Source organism: Sturnira hondurensis, unplaced genomic scaffold, assembly GCF_014824575.4.
Source record: "Sturnira hondurensis isolate 20B ecotype Veracruz unplaced genomic scaffold, ASM1482457v3 Scaffold0006413, whole genome shotgun sequence".
Taxonomy (NCBI): Eukaryota; Metazoa; Chordata; class Mammalia; order Chiroptera; family Phyllostomidae; genus Sturnira; species Sturnira hondurensis.
This window is the reverse complement of record NW_028079044.1, coordinates 55,594,278-55,614,225: the sequence shown is the minus strand read 5'-3', so window position 1 is coordinate 55,614,225 and position 19,948 is coordinate 55,594,278.

The following is a 19,948-nucleotide window of genomic DNA, read 5'->3' as shown; positions in this document are numbered from 1 at the left end:
AACTCTCTGAGCCGTGACTGCACCCAGGGCAGTGTGACTCCGGTGATGATTCTGGACGTACGTGCCGTGGTCCCCGAGACCTCGCCTGCCCCTGGGCTCTTACTCCACAGACAGGTTTCAAAGGCAACACCTGTATTTCAGGTCGGGCCCCATCCTCTGTGCCTCGTGTGGGCACTTCACCGTAGCTGGTCGTGGCAGGGTCACTCTCTGAAGCCAAAACTTCCTGTACTGCCGTATTATCAGCAAAAAGCATGTTTCGTTTAAAAGTGCCTTGAAACCTGTACACAGGGCCGGCTGTCCCCTCTAGGGAAGCACACTCACTGCATGTCATCTACCTGGTAATATTCCCCTCACCAGGTGACGGCCTTTCTAAGCGGCCACCAACTGCAGATTGGTGCCCCGAGAAGGGACGTGAAATCTGGTGCCGAGACTCTGAGCGCAGGGTGACTGCAGGACTGGCCCCCACGCTGCAGAAGGATTAGGCTTCCTTTTACACTTCTCTGCTGGAGGTCTGTCTGGGGCCCGTGTCTCTGCTTCATTTATTCCGGAGGAATCAGCCTCTGCTGCTTTGCAAGGACTGCGGCGCCTCTGGGCCTGCGCTTGACCGATGGCGCACCTGGTCCAGCGGCCGGTCCATGCCCTAATGGCCCAACCACATGCCCTTTTCCAGGAGACGGGCTGAGGGGAGAGAGGAGACCCCAGGTCAGCGCTGGAAGCCAAACGTCCTGGGGAGGCAGCCGACCCCCCCTGGTCGGCCCACCCTCCGTGCCCCACACGCTCGCAGTTCCTTCGCCTCTGTGCCCCCTGAACAGGCTCCCAAAACGTCTGCCCCGTTTCACTACGTCGTTCTTCTTCGTGCGTTAAGGGAGAGTCAGCTTCTGTCGGGGCCCTAGAGAAAGAAACCCCACAAACCATTTCCTGTTCGTTTGTTTAGCAAATAGTTTCCCGGACAGGGAGCATGCACACAGCTCACTGCTGGACCCGGGAGGCCTAGGCAACTGCATTCCAGCCTCAGAGGCTGCAATGCCCTCTTCCTGCAGGAAAACGGGAAGGGGCGCAGCCTCAGCCGCCTGTGCCGCACCGACGTGCTCGGATTTCAGGAGGCTCATATCTGAATTTCGACGTCGGATGAGTGGGGAGAGAAACGTGTCCCTTTCGAGACAAGCCAGCAGATGCGGCAAACGGTTTGGCCCTCTCCCGTCCCACCCGAAGTACCAGACAGGTCCTTTTCAAGAGAGAACCTGTCTCCCCTTCCTCTTAAGCTCTTTGCAGAACGAACGTGATGGGAATCTTGGGGCCGTGAAGACAGACAGACTTCAGGGAGCCAGAGACCCCATGGGACCCTGGGGGTGCGGAGCTCGTGGGGTCTGTGAGATGAGGGTTGGGGGTGACTCCTGCCCAGTAGGTGCCCTCAGGCAATGCCACTGGCGTTCTCCCCCCTGACGGGAGGTGTGGCCAGAGTCCAGCTTGGTCCTGCCACATCTGTGGACGCTCGCTCTGAGAGCTGGAGTCTCAGTCCTGTGCCTGACAGAGTGGCCGTGGGCACCCACCTGAAACAGGATAGGAGTGCACATCCCTGTTTCGGTACCCACCCGAATACGTGACTCAGCTCCTACTCTGAAAGCCTAGATTCCTGGAAAACGGCCAAAAAACAAAGTTTCACGATAAACTAATAGTATAGTTCCCCTTGACAAACTCTACAGACAGTGTTTGTTGGGCAACAAGCCTTCCAGGAGACCAGAGCAAGCAGAGAAGTCCCTGGGGTTATAGAGACCGCTCACCACCGGCCCAGCTCCTGCCCCCGCCCAGCTCACACATCCCACCCACCCGGCCTGCGCGGCTGGAGAAGCTGCTATAGATTTACGATGCCGCTGCCAAAGAAACAGTCTCTTGAGGACGTGTTCACGTTGCAAAGGGACCCTGGAGGCACCGGCGGGAGGCCGTGGGGCTCGGGTGGGGGGGGGTCGGGGGCACCTGCTTCCCCCACACTCGTCGCCATGTTGAACCCCGGGCACCAGAAGCTGCTTCACGTCAGCAGGCACCACCCGATTCCAGCGAGCGCCGGGTTTCGGGTGGTCGCACGTGTGCACCTGCCTGGGAGAGACGACCTGCGTCCACAGGGAGTTTTGTCTGTCGTGGTACTTAGTAAATGTAGCCATTTTCGCCCTGCGAACAACTCAGGTTACAGGAGACGGGATCGACAATCAGGTCCGCAAATAAAGGATCTCTCCGTCAGGGAATTACTTTGCTGCGTTGCGTCTTTGTTCCGCCCAGGTGTGTGGAGCACACGCCCTCGTGGCCCCGGGGCTGTGGTGGAGAACCAAGCCCCTGCCCTGCTCTCGTCCAAAGTGGGGTGAGGGGCTCCCCAAACCAGAAATAAACAACTGTGCGTGGATGACAGGTTTGGGAAGCTTGAGTTGTCTTTCATGAGTCTTGGGGTTCCTACCACCAAGGCTTTCTCCCCAGTCTCTCCAGCCTACCATGTGTTTCCTGCGACCCCTCCAGGCCTGCAGTGACCTGGGCCCATCCAGGCCCGTGCCCCACCCAACAGTGAACAAGGCGAGTCGCCGGCTCCCTGCTGCGGGGGTGGCTTCTCTTCTGTTCGCTGGAGACCAGGCTCGGACGCAGTGGCTGTGACCGCCCACTGCCCCTCCACAGCCGAGCCATCCGGCTCACACAAAACTGCACGCCCCTCCCTTCTCTGAGCCCCGCCGCGCTCTGCACTCCACTGGTGGGTGCCGATGGGACAGCGCAAAGCTGGCACCGCAGCGGCACCCGTTCAATTTTTGTTTTATCAGTAAAGTGCTGACGGCCTCCTCAGGGAAGCCACTGTAATTCATGGAGCAAGCAGAGGACAGCAGGAGGCGGAGTCCAGCCCCTAGGACCCGGGGCAGACCGGCGGCTTGGGCCTTCTGGAACCACAGGGCAGCGAACTGTCTCTGTCGAGGGCCCCGTGGCCCACGTGGTGTCTGTTCCACCTAAAGGCTGTGGTAGCACGAGCTCGGCCTTAGGTAGCAGGTGTAGGAACGAGTGTGGCTGTGTTCCAATAAAACTTTATTTGCAGAAACAGCAGGCAGCCCACCAGGTCTAACCTGTGGGCTTTGGTGTGGGGATTCCTTTGCACTAAGGGGCTTAGAAGTGAAAATTTGTGGCCACAATTTAGTTATTAGAGACGGCCTGGATTCTCCTGTGAAATGGGTCCTGCCACCATCCGTGACTACCAAGGGAAATGGGGACATGCAGGGTCAGACGGGAAGACAGAGAAGCCGGAACGCTACGTGAGGGGTCACAGCTGGCTTGCACCTGGCACCGAGGTGGTCTGGAGAGGGTGCCTGAGCCGCTGCCCGGGTGGCATCTGTCCCCAGGAGTGCGCGCCCTGGACCGGGCATTTAACCCTGCTGGGCCTCACTCTCACTATCTGTCAAATGGGAACCACAACGAGGGCTGTGAGTCTGGCTGGGAGGGCTTTTCGGTGACATGTGTCCAAGTCCTGACCTTCACCCAGGCCATTTCCCTGGTGGTCTCCACCCATAGGGTCCCAGGCAGGGACTCGGAGTCCCAGGCGAGGACATCCCTGCTGGCGGCACAGGCCTCTCCGAGACAATGGGCACGACTTTCGGGCAGCCAACCTTCCCAGATCCAAGCAGACTGAACCACACACGAATATTCATCCTTCCTTTTGAACGCAGACTTTCACCAAGTGAGGTGACGACAATGGAACATGTTGTGGGGGACCCCAAAGACAAAGGGGGCCCGCTCCTTCGAGAGGGCCACTGAAACCAGCTGTGCCGACAGGCTCGGGAAGAATTTCGGTGTTGAGGTCATCATTTTTCCCTCCAGGTAAGTTCTTCCACGTCCAACAGAGACCGTCTGCAGTCTTCCACCGAGCAGCCGCCCGGGCCACCCAGCGAGCACGCAGACGGGCACCCAGGCCCGCGGGGCCCACACCCGCCGGCGGAGCCTCGACTGCAGCCAAATCAGAGGAGACCTCAGTGCGGGGTATGCGTGACATTCTGACAGCCGCTGTGATCACCCACATGAGCAGAACAAGGTTCTCCATGGAAAAGCCGCAGCTGGGAGCCGAGACTGATGACCCAGCCAGCGCTGACCGGGAGCTGTGTGGGTGTGAGGCCGAAGGGCTAGAACCTTCCGAATCGCCTCCTCGCCAGTGGTCCATGAATTAAACATTCAGTAACATTTGGATTTCGTTTTATTCTTAATTTTTTTGCAGTTGCAGCTTGCATTCAATATTATTTTGTACTGATTTCCAGTGGAGACCATAGTGGTTAGATAATCACGTGCCTCACACAGTGTTCCCTGACATCTCCAGGGCCCCCCTGGCACTGCACACAGTTGTCACCAAATTATTAGCTATAGTTCCTGTGCTGGGCTTTACACCCCGTGACTGTTTTGCAGATGCCATCTGTATTTCTCAATCCCGTCACCTTTCTCACCCAGTCCTCCAAGCCACCCTCCACCCCGGCAGCCCTCAATCTGTCCTCTGTGTCTGTGAGTCTGTCTCCGTTTTGCTTGTTGGTTCGGTGTTTTCTTTAGATTCCACGCGTGAGTGAAATCATACGGCATTTGTCATCCTCTGACTGACTTAATTCAGTTAACGTAGTGTGCTCTGGGTCCCCTCATGCTATCCCAAATGATAAACGGCCATCCTTTTTCATGGCCAAGTAATATTCCCCTGTGTAGATGTACCGGCGCTTTTCCATCCAATCATTATTGATGGGCACTTGGGTTGCTTCCAGAGCTTGCAATGTTTTAGGCTAAGGTGTGTGCTTTGCTTGAGTTACTTCATTTGAAAATAAAGATATTATCATTTTGCTTACTTATGTTTCTTAAATCTTTGATCATGAACAAGAAATATATAAAATTTAAATGAGGAACATAATGTATTTCACATATTGTTTTTATATAATTATTATGTCTTGAGCACTTAGATATATGAAGTCCTCACCCACTCAAAATTATATTTTCCTTGGCTCGTGTGTGCATGTACCGGTGGTTTTATCATGCTAAGATAAAAGCATTTCGTGGAACACACAGAACGTGATAGTTTACCTAGCTCCGTGTCCGTTCTCACTCCTGAGCGTGTGTATTGGAAAGCCGAGTTCCGACACTTCCAACAACTTGCTTCGTCTCAATCGGCCCAGTCTGCCTCCACCAATGGTTTTGTTTTCTTTACACTTGATGAAAGTGAACTTTAATAAAAATGTCTTAGAAAAAGGCTCTTCTTATTTGCAAAATAACTTCCTCTCAGCCTCTTCCCCATCTGGATACAGGTCTTCCAGACACCGATGGTGTTGAAATCTTCTTTGACATGATTACATTGCATCACTGTCTTCACTGGAACTCCAATTTCCCAGTAAAATAATATTTTCTGTTTTGATTTTACTTTCGGCACAAAGTTTACGCCACAGCCACTCTTGGGGGGCCAATGCAACCTCATTTACCTTCAGGGTTTAGGCCAAGCTCCCTGACTGCGTATCAGTGACTTTGCCTTGACACAGTCCATAGGCATTAACGTCCCCTCCTCCCTTTTAAACAACTGGTTGCATGCCTGTCCCCCTGAGCTCGGGGACACTGGGCTGTAGATGCCCCGAGATCCCGAGGCAGCGGTGGTGGGCCCACAGGGTCACCCCAGAAGGGAAGCCCTGGCACGTGGAGGACGGCTGCCAGAGCGGGACTCGAACTCACAAAACCAGTCTCCCTCGTCCCATCACTGGCCCTCGGATGCGCACTCAGCAGCTGCCAGGCTGCAGCAGCCCAGACCCAGCACTCGGGCTGAGTGGCCTCCCGCTGACTACTGCATCCAGTCGCACGGGGCCCCAAAACAACCCAAGAGGGTACCAGCCGAGGTCGGAGGGAAGAACCCAAGGGGCCGTCACGCTGCTCAGCCTCAACCCCCCGGCAACCCTGTCTTTGTAAGTTGCTTATGTCTTCGTGTCCCCAAACGACACCACGGTCGCCAGGTCACCAGGCAGAGGGTGTTGGATACCTGTGGCAGCACAGCGACAAGTGTGGTGGCCGCTGTGCCCCAGGCGTCTCACCGAGTTTCGACTTCAGCAAGTTTGTTTGCTTTGTGAACCAGCGAAGCAAACAGGACGTGGCGGTCGCTGTCCTCGCTGGGAGAGAACTTTCTGAGAACAGGGACGAGGCTTCATTTCACTTCTTGTTTTCTCGCCACATTGGAGTCCACACCCAATTCCCTATTTTTCCTCCCCTAACTGGGAAATATGCAAACTCGACTGGAACTGAGGGCCCCTTCTCCCTGACCATCCGTGCGGATCTCAGAGACCTAAGCACCAGCGTTCACACCGCACCCCAAATGCACCCTCTCCCGCACCAACTGCAGATTTGCACTGCAACTTCAGGGTGCTGCTTGTCTGGAAAAGGTTTCACGCCCCTGAGAAGGATTTCAGGAGGAACGGGGACACTGGCCCCGACAGAAGGGGCTGTGTGGCTTTGGGAGTGTCCGGAGGACCCAAGTCCCTCCGGTGGAGACCGTCTTACCCTGGGCGGGGTGGGGGAGGAGGCCCTCGCTTCTCCTTCCCTGACTCTGGGAAACAGGTACTTACAAACGATAGCACTTGTCCGTGTTTACCTTTATTTTTAAATCTCTCCAGAGTCACGGAAATTTTTTTTATTATTATTCCTGCTACGTGTCCACAACTTTGAAAGTTGTAGCAAGGCAGCCGCACCTCCTGAGAGTCCTGCAGAGCCTGAATGACCCCGTGTCCGGAGGAGGCGGAGCCGGGCTGGTCTGTGGTCCCACGGACAGGCACCAGAGAACTGAGATTCAACTCGGAAGGAACGTTGGAAAGGATCCGAGCCTGGGGCCAATCTGGCTGGGGCTGCGACAGCTCACGGAATGACTTTGAAGACGGCTCCATCCCTTTTCAGCTCCTGCTGGGTGATGGGCGGTCGGTCCGGAGCAACCTGGAAACCGTCCCAGATCCCTGCTTCCTCGCTTTGGCCGAGCAGAGCGGCCGGAGAGAGGCTGCTGCCAGTCACCGTAAAACCGAGTGCCACGCAAGGAAGTTGAACAGGGAGCAACACTTCACGTGCACGTCACTGGTAAAAATGCAACCAAGCACAACACGCCAGCTCGGTCTCTTTTAAATAGGAGGGACCCCTCCCCCAAACACGGCGTGGGCCTTCAACCTTCTCTCGCGCCGCCACAGTCTGCGTTTTGGTGATGTGAGGAAGCGGTGTTCTCCGCCCTAAGCTCCCTCCTGAGACGGTGTCGTTCTCCACAAAGCAGACGGGGTCCGGCGTGCGCCCTGTGAGAACTGGGCCCCGCAGAGCTTCCTGTTGTGAAGGACGCCTCCTTCTGCCGGGCAGGAACCAGCCTGCGAATTGGTTTTTCATTTGTATTTCCATAGCGCCCTTAAAGGACCTCTTCTGAGTGTGGCTACTGTGTCTAAAAGCGAGTTGCCTGGGTGTCCCCCCAACCTTGGTGGGGCTCTTGAGAGTCTTGGTGTGTCCTGGGGACCAGAGAGAGCAAAGGTCAGCCCCCAAACCTGCAGGCGGGGCTCAGGGTTCTTTGTGTCCCCTGCTCACCAGTGACCTCATAACCAGGGCTTCCATTCCCCCAGGCCGGTTGGGGCGACCTCTCTCGCCCAGTTCTTTTAGTCTCTGAAGTGGCTGGGTTGTACTGGCTGGCACAAGGCACTCTTGTGGCCGACTGTCTCCAACCCCCCGGCTTTGGGCCCAGCTGGCCAGCTCCGCCTGCCATCCGTGCGGGTCACTTAGAGCTGTGACCAGCTCCATACCCTTCCCCACTGATCACAAGGAACAGAACACTGCCATCCTAAACAGATGGAGACAAGAGCTGCCTCGTGGGGTTTGGGGTGTCTTATTGCATTGCTTTGTTTTAGGTTGTTCTGTTGTAGCGTTGCATGGATTGCTTTCTACCTTTCTGTTGCCTCCAATGCCTCCTGCCCAATCCTCACCTTGGGAAATTTAAAGAGAATTGGGGTACTGTCCGAGCCCAGAACGGGGAGTCTAGAAAAACATCTAAATAGAGGCAGATGTTAGTGTCACCTGAAGAGACATGGATAAAATTGATCTGGTAACAGAAGAGGCTCAAAAAGAGTGAGGATCACAACTCCCAAGGGTGCACAGAACCTGTCCGTGGAGTGGGGAGAATTTCGGGGCTGGAAGGGCCAGGGCCCCGGTCGGGGGAGGGGCTCTCTCCTGTAGCAGATGTGCCCTCCGAGCGTGCGGCCAAGAACAGACTCTCTCCCCCAGGACGGGTGAGGCTGGGGTTTGGGGTCTCTGTGCAGACTTGATTCCCTCCTCTGATCCTCCTGATCAGATTAGATGGAAGTAACATCCTGCTCGGCCCCCTCGGAAGCACCCGAAGGTGATAATGTGCCGCTGGTGGGACCGTTTTTTATGGAGCGACTGTCAGTCCACCCTGCAAAACACACGGACTTTTGAGCACTTGTGGATGTAAACCACACTTTTTGCTCAGATGTGGACGCCATCTGATAAGGACAGGTCTCCACTCCTCCAAGATGAACACGGCGCTTGGGAATAAACCTAACCAAGGATGTAAAAGAGCTGTGCTGGGAAAATCACCAGACACCAGAGAAAGAAACTGAAGAAGCTGCAACCCGGGGGCAGCACACGGACAGGAAGCATTAACACCACTGAAACAACCATGCCACCCAAAGCAGTCTGACTCTATAGATGCAGCACCTGCCCGTCAGGATTCCGGTGACGTATCTCGCAGAACTAGAGCAGGTCCCAGCTCCCGTGAGTCATTCTGGCTGACAGGGAGCTGCACGCTTTCACGGCCACCAGCCGACTGACGAGAGATGCTCCGGATGCCTGGCTGTCTGCTAGAGTGCCGAGCCATCACATCGTCTGCCTCTGAAGGAGCGATCGGTCCACTGATCCACCCCGCGGTATCTCTCCTTCCTGGCTGACCTCTGGCTTTTCATTCTGTTTCGATGTCCCTGGGGGTGTGGGCTTTATTGTTCCCATGTAAATGCTGCCCCCAGTCCAGCCTGGCCTGGGGCCTGCAGCCCTCGTAGCTCCAGGAGCCCTGGAATTAATTGACGCGGGGCAGAGCGGGACTTCCGGTACGTTACGTGTCCCCAGGTGGACACATTTTTAATACACATTTTTAGGTTGTTTTCTGTTTCCTGTGGCTTCTCATCATTCTTCCAGAGTGGGAGGGAACCCCGGGGCGTCCGGGTGCTGTGGCCACCCCGAGGAAACACACAGAGCAGATGACGTCTAAGGGCTGTGCTCAGATACAGGAGTTCTTCGGTCGTCTCAAGGGGAGACTTCGTCCCCCAGGTCCTGGAAGGCACAGACCCCACGCCACACGGCTGCACGTTGCAAAGCTGTAATAAGGAGGAGACCAAACCAACAGGGGACTAAAGCCAAGTGTCTGGTGACCAGGGCTTGAAGGTGGAAGAGAGAGGGGTGCACCCACGGGATGCAGACACGAGTGGCCGGGCACTGGGGTTCACCGGCCTGAGGAGTGACAACTACCAACTACTAAGGGGCTGGAACTGGTCACTGGGTGATGAGCAGAACTGATGGTCATTCCTCTTGCTCTTAGTCCCTCGGTTATACACACATGCCCTCTTCGTGACCACCGGGCCAGTTTCTTGACAAAACCGACAGCAGAGAACCAACCCTTCAGCTTCAGAAGGAACTCTGTGGGGAAGAAACACGTGGCCAGAGACCCCAGGGCGCTGGGTCAGGCTGACTGGGAGCTGGGACGGCCATCCTGGCCACCGCCAGCTGCTGAGTCCAACTGGACGGGGCCTGTGTTCAGAACCAGCAAAGACCTGGCTGGACATGGGTTTGAAAGTGACCACAGGCCGAGCCTCATTTCGGCCAGAGAAGGGCTCCCGCGGACTTCCCTCGTCCGCCTTGAGTGCCGACTCGCTCCTAGGACGTTTGCTTTTCCCTTTTCCTCCTGGTGGACATTTCCCTCGTCCAGGCGGGTGGACGGGACACAGAACCAGGTCAAGTCTGTCCAGCCTCTCGCCAGAGCCATCGGATGATGTCTCCCGTCTTCGTTATGCGCCACGATTTAAAACTCACTTGTAGCTCGGGAAGCTTAGGGGAGTGGGGTGTTGTGACGCAGCCAGGTACCACGGGAGGGGAGCAGCGTGTGCATGTCCACCGTCTGCGTGTCTGTGGGGAGGTACCAGGGGCAGGCGTGGAGGGAAGGTGCGGAGGACGCAGCTGGAAAAGACAACCTTCCTCGAGGTGTGAGCGTAGGGATACGACTTACAGTATATTTCCATTTTTTAAAATGTTCTTTGTTCCAGTCACTGACTCCGAACCGGACTCATATCAATGGAAGTTTAGAAGGCAATAACTAAATCTACCTGTGATTTCCTAACTCCACCTTTCTACTGTTTCCGCTCCCCTGACACCTGGGACTGCTGATTTCTGCCTTCCAGAACCCCGAGCTCTTAAGGACCGATCCCGTGATCTGCATGAAGTCCAGCACATTCCTGTCGTTTCAGGAAGACACATTCTGGGCGTGTGTAGTCTCCACTTTTCCCAGAAGACACCGGAGAGGTCCTCGGCGAGCACGCCCTTACCCTCCGACGCAGGCTCCCCCGGCTGCTCCTAGAGCGTCCTGTGGCCTTTTACAATCCCTCCGCGTCCTGGGAGCAGGTTCTAAAAGGAGGGTCCTGCTGGGCTGTGTTTGGAGCGGCTCGAGCGCCCATGACAGGAGGTGGGGACCACTGTCAAAGCAAGAACGGACCTGTTCCGCAGCACCTCGCCCGGCAAAATCGTCACCCGCCCCGCACGGTGCCCAGAAGGCACGGCGACCACAGGCATTTCCAGAAGCAGCAGCTCCTGGAGGAAGAGCAAGGGCTTCACTCCCTGTGCTGACGACTCCTGGGATGTCATGCAAGTGACAGCTGGTGATGTTGCCGCGTCCCCCCCGCCTTCTGCATCGCTGACTTATTGAAATGACATTCACAATAAAAAATGCAGGGAGTTCTCCTCCTCCTCCTTCTTCCTTCAATTAACTCCATAGGTTAGCGCGTGAGCTACGTGGAATATCTGGTACGTTAATCAGAAGAAAATCGTTTGAATTCAGAAAGATTTATGGTTCTACTCTTGGCTCTAGCAAAAACGATTATGGTAATCCTCATATAATTGATATCTTTTGTACATTTCCAATTTCAGTCTCAATAATGACCCAGTCCCATGGTTTAAAGATTCAGTCTGGGGGACCCACTACCTTCCGACCAGGAATTTTTTAAATGAGCATATGCAGGCGTATATGAGGAAGGAACGTGTGTTTCCTCTCCTTTTCCTCCCACTTTGCCCAAATCACACCTGACCCCTGGACTGAAGGTCCAGCCTTCCCCACACCACACCTAACTCTCCTCACCCTCACCGGCCACCCCCCCCCAAAGATCTGCAACGAAAACCATGAAGCAAGTGAGTCCCCCGGGTCTCACTGCTGCCTGTGTCGATGGTCTTGCTCCAAATCAGAGGAGTCCCGAGTTCCTCTAAACACGTCTTCTGCCTGCCTCGACTCCCCCTCCCCCGAAGACCAGCTTCCCCAACACAGTGCAGACATCACTGTGTTTTCAGGCCAAATGGCTTAAGAAACAAAGGGGCCCCGTCCAGGACAGGCTCCTCCTGGCTGTGTCGTGAGCAATGGCAGAGAGCTGGTCCGCGAGGAGAGGGCAGTGTAGCCTGTAACCCGCAGTCACCAAGGACGCAGATTTCAGTCGTCTGTTCGGGCATTTTACCACCTGTGTTTGCAGTGAGTCTGAGTCGGGGTGACTTCAGCGGGTTGTAATGCAAACAACCTGTATCCCAAGGTCACTTCAAGATCGAGATCAAAACCTGCTTAGAAGTGCTGGGGGGGCGATTGTAGTCAGTATTCACACACGATTTAATCCCAGTGATTTAAAGGTAGCTATCCAATGGGCTGATTTTATTTTTTCTTGAATGTATACTTAAAATTTACATGATAAAGAATAAAATTTTATGCAAAGGTGCCTTGTAATTTATTGACAAAAAACACTTTGCAATATGTAACTGTCCTGCTTTATACAAACTGTAAAAATTTACATTTAAACAAATGTTAAGGATCCACTATTTTACCCAAAATGCACCGGGTGACTTCGCGTTTTAAATAGTTTCAGACTAGCACACCCAGAAGAACACCTGAGAACCCCCTGACTCCGAGAAAGTGAAGGAGTCCTGGCGACCCTCCCCCTTGCCCCCCGCGCCACTCGGCTACAACCCAGACGCGGAGAAGAGACGATTCTCAACACTTCCCGCGAGCAGACCATCCAGAGCCGTGTCTTCTCACGTTGTCTAAGTTCTGTCCTCACGGAAGTAACCAGGAACAAAACAGTTCCCATGCCAAAGTACTGTCCGAGGAGCATCCCAGCCCCAGAACTACGGTCCCAGAGAGTAAATGACAGAAAACAGGAAAAGCCAACCAAAGCAGTGCCACCGCCGCTGAGGAAGGCGAGTGCGGGGTGGGCTGTGCTCTTCAGGCGCCTGCACTCCCCGGCCCAGTGGAGCTCAGCGCAGGGCACCTACAGGGGTAACCCTAGGCGCCCAGACCCGCAGGGGTGCCCCCACCCCTCACCTGTCCTGGCTCCCTTTGCTGGAAGGACTGGTTTCCAGTCTCTTTCCCCCTCCAGCCCCTTGGTGGCTGCCTGGAAGACCCGGGTTGGAACCTCGTGGGGTCTAGGGACTGTCTCTTTGTCACCAAGTATGTGATTACCTTACCCTCTGAATACCTGATGACCCAGACCAAACTCACACAGGGGAATGGGTTTTTGTGAGCGGCCGTTGCTGTCTTTGACTTGATCATCACCTCACACCTATTCGACGCCCGTACTGATCACCAGCCTGTGGACCAAGAAACACGTTCAGAGAGGGAAAGCACAAAGCTGAGCGATGCAGAGTTGGCAGCCTGGTCTCTCGCTCTAGCCCCTGTGCGCTTCGCACTCGTGTGACGTGCAGGACAGACAAGAGGTGGCCAGTGGCCAGTGACCAGCAGTGGCGTCCGCGAGGTGGCGGAGCCAGGGAAGGGGCTGGCATGGCCACCACGGATCTTAGGGTAGAGCAGGGTGGGGACAGCTTCCATGTGTCACGGCACCCAGAGGCACCAGCTCCTTAAGATTTGATGGTCTCCTCCCTGCATCAGGTTCCCTAGAACACATTTCAAAAGGAAGGAGAAGAGAATTCAAAAACTAAAATGTATTTTTAAGTGGTTCCTTTCTCCTAATCTTGACATCTAATATGCTAATACTTCACTGACTATGAAACATGCCAGCCTGGTATTAATTATTCAGCCCTTCCCAGGTTTCTGCAAGCCTTAATTAGCAGAAGGAGTTTTCAGGACAACTTGTAATTTGCATGCCAACAAACTTGTTTATAAATTGCACAGTAAAGGTAAAACTTGGTAGTACATCAACTCTCCCTACACAGCTAGACAAGCCGAAACTTGTGAACATCTTGTTCCATTTTCTTTATTAGCCCTGAAGCCATGACAATTTTGTTTGATTTTCCTTCTGTAAATCTCAATTTGTTATTATGGAAGCCCGATTTTCAAGCCAAAGTGACTGCCCCCAAATTATATAAATATGGCCTTTATAATCTTAGCTATTTTCATAAAATTAAAATGATTTTGACATGGCCTAGGAGAGTGCCCAGCCAGTAGGCAACGATAGAATATCAGAATTGGGACAACAGAATAATAGAATAACAGAATCGGCTGTGTGTGTGTTTGCTGGATGGTTGGTTGGTTGGTTGGTTTGACCTTCTGTTTGAATCTTTCCAGTAATAGATTCAGTAATAGAATCTTTCAAAACCCAGTGTCTGGGTTTTGAAAGCCAGACATTTCAGGAGGAAAAAGGAAGAAGTCTTGACTGAACAGGGCCACCTGCGTGGTGGCCTCAGGGTCCGAGGTGACACAGCACCGAGCTTACATTCATGTCCTTGTTTTCACACAAATGCATTCCCGACCTTGCACTCTGACCCCCTCACTGCAATAAAAACACGTGTATCCAATTGGAGAGTCACTTTATTTAGCTCGCATGCCCTTCTTGTCCTCAGGAGAATGGACTGTCCGAGGGAGTTCGTGACCTGGAGTTCAAGTTCTGCTTCAAAAATCAGTTCCTTGAAAAATATATGAGAAGACCGTCTTCTGAACTTCAATTCTTCTCAAGCCCGGGCCCATCCGTTGGTCTGGCCCTCCTGTCTGGGTCACCTGTACAGGCCATTTCACCTGGGCACAGACCTGCGGAGCGGAGAAACGACAGCAGAGCCCTCGCTAATAATGAAGCAATCCTGGTGCTGTTGACATTGTATTGATATTTTTGTGGTGTAAGAGCTTCAGGTCGCCCTGCGTGTGAGCCCCTCGGCTTTGCCTATGGCTGTGGGTTCACTCCTCAGGGTGCCGAGCAAACCGTCCCCCAAACAGACCAGAAGGAGGCCGAGCTGTCAACATCTTTTCCAGATGAAAAAGCCTATCCTCGAAGAATCTAAGTTACTCTTGTAAAGTCCCACCAAGAGTTAAGCAGCTGATTAAGCCAGAGGTGGTTTGAAATTTATACCATCAACTTCTGAAGCAAGTGATTTTCCCAATACACACACATCTATGTGTCCATGTATGTATATGTATGTGTGTTTGTATGTGTATGCATTTCTGTATATTTGTGTGTATGTGTGTATGTATCTATTTCTCTCTGTATGTGTATACCTGTGTGCATAGAGGTGTGTTTGTGTGTATACGTGTGTATATTTGTGTGTGTGTGCATGGGCATGTATATCTGTATGTTTGTATTTCTGTGTGCACATGTGTTTGTATGTACGTGTGTGTACCTGTGTGTTTGTGTGTATGCATGGGCATGTGTATAGTTGTGTGTGTGTTTCTGTGTGTGCATATGTGTGCATGTTTGAGGACAGGCTGTTGCGGACACAGCAAGCACACTGCGGCATGCTGTGGGCCACGACAGATGTCAGTTCGGCCTGTGGTGTGGCCGTGCCGGGCAGACTGAGTTTCCCTTGGTCTGCATCAGGACACGAGCCAGGGCTGCTGGCCCACCAGGGGTGCCGGCCCATCCCAGACACCTCTCTGACAGCCTTTGCCTCGGACAGCAGCCAGGACCGGGAACACACCTGGGTGACAGCAGGTGCTGCCCCCACGCTGTTGGACAGCAGCAGGGAGGCAGGGAGGCGAGGTGACCTCTCCAGTGCCAGGGATCGTGTGCGATGCGCTCCAATCCTCCGTGCCCAGGAAAACGCTGACGTCTCTGGGAAGGCTCTCCCGTAAGAAGCCCAGTCTCTGTCACCGTCCGCTATGAGGGGTCTTGGGGGAAGGCCTGTGTGCAGCCGAGTGGACAAAGCATGAATATTTCCACTTGTAGGCATCGCCCACCTCAGCGGCTGGTTGTGAGCAAGAACCCCCAAGGCCACGCCTACAAAGGGGACAGATTTCATACTAACATTAAACACAGTTTGTCATTGTTGTTGTTTAAATGAAGCAGGTCCTCACACTGTATCTGCCCCAGTGAGAATTAATATTCAATGCAGCTTCTACCAGATAATTGGACAAGCTTCAATTTTAGTATAAAATGTCCTACGCAAGTAATGGGTTCTTTTATCAGTTCAGAATCAGATACAATAAGCATTTTCCCAATACATTTATCCAGATAATAAAACATTTCAATCACAACCCCTATCCATTTAACCAGCCTCTAATTAGAAGACTGTAAAATACCCTAGGCCCTAAGTTGATACGAGGATGACCCTGTCTCTTCATGAATATTAGTAAAGTTAAATGCACATTGCTCTTCCCAGAAAGGATTGTGGGTTTATTTCAATGTCAATTAGTAATCAGAGTTTCAGAAAATTATAAAACCTTTAAGATCTCAAAATCATTGGCGTCATTCCTGCTTGTCTCAAACTTTCAGAGAATCGTAGAGGGATGTGTGGGCCCAGTACAGGTTTAACAAGAGCGATAACCATTAATCTTCAGAGGTGGAGTTGAATTCCAGCCCCCACTCTGAACCAGTAACTGTTTTTCTTGAGACATTTCTGATGTGACACGTGTTGTGACATGCCTTGGATTGTTTTTTCTTTTTTATTGATTATGCTATTACAGTTGTCCCATTTTCCCCCCTTTATTCCACTCCGACCTGCACCCCCCTTCCACACGCCGCCCCCCTTAGTTCCTGTCCATGGTTGTACATGTAAGTTCTTTGGCTTCTCCATTTCCTGTACTATTCTCAACCCCCCCTGCCTATTTTCTACCTACCAGTTATGCTTCTTAGTCCCTGTACGTTTCCCCATTCTCCCCACTTCCCCTCCCTGCTGATAACCTTCCGCGAGATCTCCATTTCTGTGATTCTGCTTCACCCTGCAGCGGTTTGCTCCCTTCACTGCCGCTGAAAGCTTTGGAGTGTCCTCTCAGCAAGAGACACGCAGCCTCCAGCCCGGGACGTACAGGAAAGGGGCGCGGGCGAGCCCGCAGGAGCCCACTCACACAGACAAAGGTCTCTGCCCATCCCCGACTGGTCTGCCCGCGTGCAAATGAGGGCTCCAAGCACTCACTGTGTGACCGGTGGAAAAGGCACTGTCCTGATTGGTCAGATTGGAGCCGCTCTGATTGGCCAGAGAAGATGTTGATGGGGGTATAGCTGCAGCTCGGATTGGACCGGGCTAAGCCTCAGTCCCGTTGGTAGAAATAGGATTCCAGGGGCTGCTTTATCAGGGCTGCTCAGTGGCAGGAACCCGTGCAGGAGGCGGACAGTTCAGGGCAGGCTGCGCCCCGAAGGGCGCTGTGTGCACGACAGGTCCCGGGCAGAAGTGGCGGTGAGGCTCTGGGTTTTAAAACGTGAGCCCAGTTAAGCCACCAGGAGCCATTTTTAGCAGGCGTCTTCTTTCTCAGGGCGCACACATACAGGGCACCATGATTTTTGTTTCTATTTTCAAAAATGAAATGGTATATGAAGAGGGATTGATGGGTATTGTGCCCAAATCAGAAAGCGAGCAGATGAAGAAGCCGGATGCCCGACTTTGTTCTTTAACCGCTCCGCCCTGGGCTGGGGGCAGCGGGCACGGGGGCAGCGAGCATGGAATGGGGAGGGTCTTCTGAGATCCACCACGTGGTTTGGACTTTACCCTCCAGAGAACGAACCCAAGTGAACGTTTTTCTGAGTGGCATTACCACCTGTGGATTTAGAAGCGTACCCCCCACCCCCTCAGTGACGGGGCGGGGAGGGGGGGAAGTGCACCCACATCTCAGAGGCTCTCCTCCCATCTGACCGGGACCTTCAGGGTTGACGAGAGCAAAGGAGGAGCACAAACGAGGAGAAAGGGACGAACACACCAGCTCACGCTAGTCCTCCTACCGCACGGCCAGGATCTTTCAATCTCAATGATGACTCAAAAGGGTTAGGGTTCTATTTGCTATTTTATCATAAGGAAACTGAGGCTTAGAGATTTTAAATGACCTGTTGAAGTCTCCTCGCTGGCAAGTCATGGATTTGGATCAAATGCAGGCTGTTTACCACCAAGATCCGTGCTCATTTTAACTGTGCCCTGACCCCCAAACACCTTCCGATTTGACGGATGGCGCTTAGCTCCTGAGACTGGCGAGGAGAGTGGAGACCGTGGAATGTGGGCTCGGCTAACTGTGGGAGTGTCCCGCCACAGAAGTACCCTCAGCAGTGGCGGTGGGGACCCTTTTCTCTCCTTTTCCTCTCTTTTGCGTAACTCACTCCAGCTGGACCTCACACCTCGGTGCCACTGCTGCTGGAGCCGTGAGGCCCGCGCCGACTTCCCGCTCACCCATCCAGCTCTGCCTGGTCACCTGGTCTCTTGAGCTCACGCCCACGATCGCGCGTGTCTTTGTCTGCCAAACCATCGACTCAGAACGACTCCATTTACACGCCTCCCTTATCCCCATAATAAACAAAAAACCTTTGAGTCATCCTTGAATGCAGACTTATTTTTCCTGTGTTTTTCCATTGCTTGCCTGCAGGGGGTGCTAGGCCACCTACCTCACTCTGCCTTGTGGCTTCTGGGCCTACTGACCTCTTTAGGTCTCCTTGACTCTTTCCAGGATGAAAACTTTGACAGGTCACCAAGAATTCACAAGGATTAAATCATTTACTTTTTGTATTAAAAATCTCAATATTTTTATCACTGTTTTTTTGGTTGTATATTTTGAGCTTTCTGCATTTCAGTGAAAAAGCCAACTTGGTACCTCAACTTCAGGCCCTGACGAGAGAATGATTAGCCCTGCAGTCGTCGATCCCGAGTCGCCGCAGCCGGGTCCCTCCACTTGTGCGTTCGGATTCGGAAGGCCTCCCACGCTGACACTGAGGTGTTGCCGCTGGAGAAAGTGGAAATGGTGCTTTCTCAGACTCAGGATGGAAACTGATACCGGTGGAAAGGAATCAAACAAAAAAGCCAAGAAAGGTCAGAAGGGAAGTAAAAAAGAGAAAAATATATTTACCATTTAAAATATATAGAATACATAAAATATTTAAAATATGTAAACATTTGAGGTACTTAAAATATTTGGCATCAAAGTAGTACATTTTCCTAGGAAAGAAAAATGTGCCTGTTTGGAACAGACCGCAGCACCCCTGTCGAACTCCGGGCTACTCCTGCCTTAGTGCAGGGCTGGGGACCCCACGCAGCAGGCCCTCGGCCAGTCTCATTCAGCACACGTCATGAGAGCCAGTGGCCTGCTTTGGGTGATAAGCTCAGAAACAGGACGTTGGGGACTCTTCCAACGTCACCTCTGGCTTTTTAGATGTCTGCAATTTGGGTCTCTCCTTACGACAACTTGAAACGGGGCTGCCATTTGCTTGGGTGGGGGTTCAGTGTGCGTGAGAATGGACCGCACTTCAGGCTGTTTGAGAATGTCATCTCGGGGCTTCCGGGGCAATGGACAGGCAGATCGGTTCCAGAACCACACGTGAAATCAGGTGTGGAAGCCGCCCTGTCCGTCTGCAGGCGGCAGCACCAGACAGACTCGGAGGGAATGGAAGGGAACTGAGACGGAATGCACAGTCAGCTAGAATGCAGCCGCAGGCTTCCTTAAAAACGTCAGTGATGGTTTCTTCATCTTCCAGAGACAGAAAAAGAAAAAAAAAACCCAAGTGGAAAAAATATTTTAGGCACTCTGATTACATATGAAATTCACTGCTAGGATTTGGAAGCCACAGGTTAGAATCTCGGTGAGTCCTGTGGTTTTATCATCTTCTTGGAGATCCCCGCACTCTCTTCCACGACCCACATGTCTGCTGGATGGAGATGCCGACACCCACAGACGAGGTCGCCATCCTCACGAGTCTCTCCCCTCTTCGAGCCCTTCAGTAGGAGGGGAAGTGGGCGCACCACCCTTGCAAAGGCCTGGCAAGCTGAATGTCGTGACTAAATGAAGAAGAAATGAATTTTGACTTGGTGCCTCTTCTGGGCCTTGACCATCCACCTCAAGATGGGTGTGATCTTCAGATCCACAACCACAAACCCCCGGGGCACGGTGGAAAGGCAGACTCCCGGCCCCCCGCCCCCACCCCAGAGAGGCTACCCTCAGCCCTTCCGAGCTGGAGAGACTGTGGTCTGTGACATCGCGTTAGCTCCAGAAGTGGCCCGTCAGAAACACCATTTGCAATGAAATGGAAGTTGGGGTGGTGCTGATACGCTGATATGGTGTCATGCTGCTCATAGAGAATCATGTTATGGCCATGAGTGTGCACATATGGATGTGCACATGTGACTCTTGGGTGAACAAACACAGGTTTTAAACTAGAGATCACTCACTGGATCCCGTGGCTCTGGGGATACGATGCGTGGACCCGCCCTCCGTCACTGACAGCGACTAAAAGCAGAGTGAGGAGAAGGGTGGCCTGCCTCCCATCCCCCTGCCGGCCTGCCAGCTGAGTCACGCTCCTCC